This window comes from Protopterus annectens, chromosome 4.part0, assembly GCF_019279795.1.
Source record: "Protopterus annectens isolate FY-2018-M chromosome 4.part0, PAN1.0, whole genome shotgun sequence".
Lineage (NCBI taxonomy): Eukaryota > Metazoa > Chordata > Ceratodontiformes > Protopteridae > Protopterus > Protopterus annectens.
In genome coordinates this window covers 1,776,291,317-1,776,298,779 of record NC_056733.1, presented here as the reverse complement: position 1 = coordinate 1,776,298,779, position 7,463 = coordinate 1,776,291,317, and positions in this window count along the sequence as shown.

Genomic DNA, 7,463 nt, shown 5'->3' with positions numbered 1-7,463 from the left:
TTAATACCCACTCTGATTCATCACAACTTCTTTTACTGAATTACTCCTCATCATTTTCCTGGTTGTACCAGGCTGTCATCTTCTCACTTCATGGTCATGTGTGAAAGGCAAACCCATGAAAAGCAAAGGAGAGTCAAAGACATAAGTGGCAGTATTTTAAGACACGCCACACCATCCCAGTACCCATTCTCTCATACCTGCTCACTTGCAGATGTCTGACCTTCCACAAGATTAAACTTACCCAACAAAAGAGATAAAAAGTACAGACTCCAAGTCCTTAAGGTCCACTGAAACCGCATCCATCCACTGTGATATTTTAGTAATAAGTGACTGTATTGTCATGCATAAAGACTCCAAACTTACCAGACTTGATAAGAAAACAGTGTCAGATAACTGTCTTTCTAGGTAAGATCCTAGATGTAACAAGGGCTCTCAGATCCTTACATCCTGACAAATATGATTATGATTTGACAGTGGTCCACTTGGGGGTGAATGACCAAAGGCAGACTATCCAGAGTGACATGCAGAAGAATAGGACTGATCTTGAGAAGCATGTGTCTAAGGCAAAACAGATACTGGTCTTTAGTGGTGTTTTTCCATTACTCAGAATGGTAATGAGATTCAAGACAAGATATCTGACTGTAATAATTGAAACCAAGAAGAAAAGCTTGCTTGGAAATCCAAATGAAAGGCTGAAACCAAATAAAACTCCTTTATTCAAAGCGTTGTTGCGTAACGCCACAAATATTTGAATACGTGCCGACTTGAAGCGCACTCCAGGTCTTCAAAAGCTTCCTGTTAAAAAAAACAGATACTGGTCTTTAGTGGTATTTTTCCATTACCCAGAATGGTAATGAGATTCAAGACAAGATATCTGACTGTAATAATTGGCTATGTAGCTGACCATTATAGGCAATGCTGTATGTGTCAATGGCCTGCATCTCTCTTCCAATGTTTTTTCACATTCTGATTCACTGCGTCTGTAGAGCTTTTTTTAGGCACAGTTCACCCATTGGAGATGTAAACCTAGTAAATTCTAATTCGGGTGGTTCTACTCAATGCCAGGAGAAAATGCCTGAATTTGAGGTTCTCCTACAACCTGAACACATTTATATATGTGTAGTTACAGAGACATGGTTTCAATGCAATGTAAGCATTTCCTCAACTCCTGGGTTTACTGCCTGTCATGTCTTCAGGCCTTCTGGCAATTGTGGGGACTTATCAGTATTTATGAAAGAATAGTCCTCAGGGCCACAAATTTGAAGTCTTACATTTCCAAATCACCATAAATGAGATTAATTATCATTTTTAACCAGATGTAGAATATCATGTCTGTCCCCTACTGACCACAATAGTTAGCTTAATGCCACATCCAAAATCCCCATAAATCCCAACACCTTTAAATTGTGGACTTCAACTATTTCACAATACATTTTTATCTTTAAATTTCTAGTCTCCCACCAGCACACAAGTGCTCTAAAGCAACTGCATTCTGCATGCTGAGCACACTCAAGCAAATCTGCAGTCTGCGGCTGTCACTCCACCCATACAGTATAAGAAGGAATCAGTACTGCAAAACTAAACAAGGATATACATTTTGAGCCTCAAGAGCAGGAGCACACTCAAGCAACTCTGCAGTCTGCGGCTACCACTTCACCCATACAGTATAAGAAGGAATCAGTACTGCAAAACTAAACAAGGATATACATTTTGAGCCTCAAGAGCAGGAGCACACTCAAGCAACTCTGCAGTCTGCAGATACCACTCCACCCATACAGTATAAGAAAGAATCAGTACTGCAAAACTAAACAAGGATATACATTTTGAGCCTCAAGAGCAGGAGCATACTCAAACAACTCTGCAGTCTGCGGCTGCCACTCCACCCATATAGTATAAGAAGAAATCAGTACTGCAAACTAAACAAGGATATACATTTTGAGCCTCAAGTGCAGGGTCAGTCCACCCAGGCATTCTACTTGTATTTTTTATGAGAGTGAAGCTATTACATTAGCAGTATTTCTTACTAGTTTTCAGCGTGCTAATAAAACTGACTGTTGTAGCCTTGTGTCCCCCCCACCCAGCTAGTGCATTAATCCTGTCCAAAAGACAGTATACATTTAATTCAGATCCCTGTGACTAAATTAACCATCAAGCAGCCCTCTCAGTGCTTTCTGCCTTAGTTTGTATCACTTGGAGGCCCACCTGTTTATTTGCATCTCTATACATTCCCCTTCATTGCTAATGTATCTCCCTACTCTAATCTGTGCACAGACTGGTTACTAATCAGCAAGTCAATGTTAAGACACAGTCCCAACCTTAATAAAGTTTGCTGTCTCTTCTCTCCTTTATTTTATAGGTAGTTTGAATTCTTACTTAGCCCCTCTGAGGCCTTCACTGATAGTTTTCCACTGACTGCCTCTCTGGTTTCTTTGCCTTCCACCTGGTTTATACTCATTGTGCTATCTCACTCCCTCAATACTAAGTCTATATTAGAATCCTGCTGAGCATGGAGCCATCTTTAAATTTCTAGTCTCCCACAAAGACAAAAGTGCTCTTCAGCAATTGCATTCTGCTTGCTGGTAAGTCATTAGACCTCAGGAATTTGTTTAAAGTGTTCAGATTTGTAAAGTAATACTTACTTTTTACTCTTGTCTTGGTAGGCTCTACCCCACTCCGTTCGACCTCGATAATGCTCAGGCTCTCTCCGCTCCCTTGCTCCCTATTCCCTCCTGCCCCTACTACCTCTACATTTAAAGTAATCACAGCCACACCCACAGCTCACCCTCACATCATCTCCACCAATCACAGCTCCTCAAGTCAGATCACATTATACCACACCAACTTGCTCCACACAAAATACTTCCAATCACTCTCATTCCCACTAGGCATTTTTTACATCACCCACACTACTTACCCATCCACATATAGTGCAACCCTATAATTCCTATTCAGACCCCCACCTAGTACCACCTTAAACTTTATAACCATGACTATCACACAACTAAGTCTAGTCTGTCTTCTCATAATTCTTTATAACACCACAAGCTATCACTCTAGCAATATCCCTAAACTTAGTAGCACAACACTACATTATGCACTCTCATATACAGACACCACACATTATAATAATATCTGTCCACAATTGTTCAAGAACTACATAATGGACCAATTCAGAACTAAACACATATGCTCTCATTCCTACTCCAAAAAAACACAATACTTTCTCGCACTCCTCACCAAACTCCAACATCTGTATCATCATTTTAACACCAGGCTCACCATAAGTGTGGATATCCACCCCAACCCAGGCCTAAATCCATCCTGTCCAATACAAACTGCTCCAACACAAATGTCACAACATAACACCCCACCATCTTCATCCCTGGGCAAATCAACAACAGCAGCAAAACCAACCATCTTTTAATGCTAAATATTAATATTAGAAGTATCAAAAATAAAATACCTGAACTCCAGGCCACAATAGCACACTACTCCACAGACATAGTTGCTTTAACCGAAACCTGGCTAAATAAAAACATAGCTTACTCAGAAGTTCTCCCTACAGGCTACAATATCATTAGACAAGACAGACCACTTCATAAAGGGGGTGGAACTGCCTTATTGTATAAGTCCAACTTAACTGTATGTCAATTACCAAACTCCTACCCCTCCCCCAATAATTAGGACATACTTATCTCACAACTTCAACTTCTCCCTAAAAAGGTCATCACCACAATTGTGATCTATATTCCACCTGGTAATATACCTGCTAGCCTTGAAGACTTCTTACCCTGGTGTTCTTCCACATACTCACATGAAACCCTTATTCTGGGGGATTTCAACCTAGATTGGTTCACCTGCATATCAGAACCACCAAGTAATCTAATAAATCTCCATGGATACCAATAGCTAGTCCAAATTCCAACTAGATGTGATAAAAAAATCTGAAAAGGAATCCACCTTGACTGGGTCCTAACTAACAGCCCTGCATTGTACCCCCACGCAGACAGTCTCCCAGACACCTTAAGTGACCACAACATAATATACTTTATACATAGTAGAACAAGCATATGCAAAACCACTAACTATATATCCACTAGAAACACAAAAAAATCTCTCCTGAGGTCCTCAATACTTTACTCTGTAACTGTGACTGGACCCCCCTAAAAACCCTCCCACTTGACCAGGCTGTAGCATATTTCAACAAAACATTTCTGTCGCTCCACTGTGCAAAATCAAGGTTAGAACCTCTACAAACCCCTGGCTTAGTAAAGAAACCAAACAAATCCTCAAGTCCAGAGACACTGACTGGCTTTACTATCAAAAACCAAAGAAACACAAAGCCTAACTAAGTACCAAGAACTGTGCAACCGTGCAAAAATATGCATTAGGCTGGACAAAAAATCCTACTACATGACATTACAAACTAAATACCAACACAACCCCCAAACATTTTGTAAAAATGTAAACCAGTTACTAAAATCCACCCAAAAGGCTACCCCCAAACCAACCACCCCGACACTAAAGTTCCCATCGAAACACAATTCAACTCCCACTTTGTGAACTCAATTCTATCCTTAGTATCACAGGACAGTTCCTTCCTCACTATCCCCCCAACACAAATAACACTAATACAAGCTTTATCCTCAAAACAGTTTCCACCACTTCAATCAAAAGCATGCTCTCCAAACTAAAAACCTCATCAACAGCAGCCGACCTACTGCCCAGCTATTTCTTGAAACTCACAGCAGATGCTATTGCTATCCCAATCTCCACTCTCATAAACAGATCAATTGTTGATAACTATGTGCCCAGCTGGGACCTCCACTGAACTTAATAACTACAGACTCATTGCTTTATTCTCTCCCCTGGCCAAAATCCTAGAAAAATGCATCCATACCCAGATGCTAAAATATCTCCTAGACAGCAACATCTTGTCACCTACTCAGCATGGTTTCAGACCTGCCCATCGTACCACTACAACCCACCTCTTCTTCACAGACACAGTAAACCATCTCAAAAATGAAGGCCTGCAGGTGTCAACTCTTTTTTTGGATATGTCCAAAGCATTTAATACAGTCTCGCAACAAATCCTACTAAACAAACTAAACCAGTATCACCTATCAAATTCCGCTCTTACCTGGTTCCAAAGCTACTTAACTGACAGGTTTAAAGCTGTGAAATGGGAAAGTTCTCTCTCTCCTCAGCTGACTATAACTATAGGAGTCCCACATGGTCCTCTTAGGACCACTACTATTCACAATCTTCACAAATGTCCTCCATACCTCCACACAGCATGCATCTATCATTCAGTATGCAGATGACACTACCTTAATCTGTGCTGCACAAAACATTCCTACCCTCCTGCAAACAACTCAACTAGCATTCTCTGATGTTGAAAACTACCTAACCAAAGCCCAACTTATCCTCAATCCAAAGAAAACTCAGCTTATGATTATAACCAGTTCTAAGAAAAACACTGATAACAGTCAATTCACTATCTACTCCACAAATGCTACTCCAATCGCTCCAGTGGCACAGGCTAAGCTATTGGGAATAACCATAGACTCCCACCTAAAATTTGAAAGTCATCTCAACTTAACTATTAAAAAAGTACATGCCAAACTGGGATCACTCCACCGTATCAAACCATTTCTTACCAACAACACAAGATCAGCCATTGCTCACTCCCAACTTCTATCCACCCTACTCTATGCATCTCCCATTCTGACTAATCTCAACAAAACTGGACTAAGCAAAATGGAAGCCTGCTATAACAGAATTGCCCGCTTTGCTGCAAATTGCTCATATAGAACTCATCACTGTACTGCTTTGAGACAGCTCTACTGGCTTGAACTGTCCAACCTCCTAACCTACAATCAGCTCTGCCTCTGTCATTGTATCTATTACCTCCCCAATAAGTGTCCTGCCCTCAAAAACCTAGTACAACATCACTCAGCCAAAAGGCCTCTTAGATCATCAAGAAAACTACTACTAGAAGTCACCAACAGCTATAATAGCTTTGGAGATGCACTGTATAGTAGTTCAGTGGCTAACAAATGGAACTCTGTTCCTACTAGCATTCAAAACACATCATCCAAAGCCTCCTTTAAAGACCTCATCAGACAACATCTCAAGCAAAGTTGGCAGTGCCATGATTGCTCCCCAGGCTAGTGAAAGTGGATAAAATATACATACTAAATCTAGAGCACTTGATAATAGTTTTCAATCTTACTCACAAACACTGGCTAATCTACAATGTATGTACTGTACCTGTGTACTATGTATGTATTCTACCTATGTTCCAAATTTCAGCTGTACACCACAAATCTATTAAGTACCTTTATTTTTAAATTAATATTTTTTGTTTGATCCCTCCACTGTAACTGTTGATGTGCTGCATACCACTGTAAAACATGTATTTTGTAATTTGTGTGTATACTGATCATGTCTAAATGTATCTGTAATTTTTTTATGTGGAGCTTTTCTCCCTGGGCCTCTGCTTTAAAAGGGCCTTTTTGGCTCAGTCAGACACCCGTGGTTAACAAATGTGAAATAAAATAAAATAATAATAAACTGGCTGACCTAAGCCATCAATGGTTGGCATGCCAGTACGTCACTGACATTATAAATGCTAATTCCCTTCTCCAAATAGTTAAACATCCTACTAGGGGTTCAAATACCCTTGATAGTGTTCTCATAAATATGAGTTATTCTATTCTTTAGTTACTTGATGACCAGAATAAATTCTGCTGTAATCCCCCCCCACCTGACCGTAATGATAAAGCTACCACATATACCTCTGACTTCTAATCCCATGTAAGTGTTTGTACTGATAAGGGAGTCCCTATCTGCAACAAATATATTGGGGAATTTAAAAACAAAACTATGAAATCTATGTTGGAATACTCTTATAAAAATATATATCAAGAGAAATAAATTACATAATGCTTATAAGAGGTCCAGTTCTACCCACATTAAGAGCACACCTAAGCAAACTAACAAAGAGCTTAACAGCACCAATAGAAAGTTCAAAGCTGAATATGAACTTAATATATTCACTGAAGAAAAAAACAAAAATAACTATAAATCTTTTATACTACATCATGAAGTTAAGATATAACACCAAGCAATGTTCTGAGCTAGTCCACAATAATAACATGCACTTAGACTCCTAGCCAGAAGTATTTGTCTGTTAAATAATTTTATATGTGTGGAGCTTTTCTCCCTGAGCCTCTGTTGAAAATAGACTTTGAAGTAGGTTCAGACAGCTGATCCCAGTAAACAAATATAAATACATACGTAAAAATCAAGGCCTCAAGACCTGCAGTTATGTGGCTAGATTAGCAGCACTCTCCCTGTAGTCAGTCTCTAATAGTCTCTTCCTTGGTGATCTGTGCCTAGCCTTTTGAACTATGAAAGACCAGACCCTACTTGACCTCCTATTTTCTTTCCAGACCAAA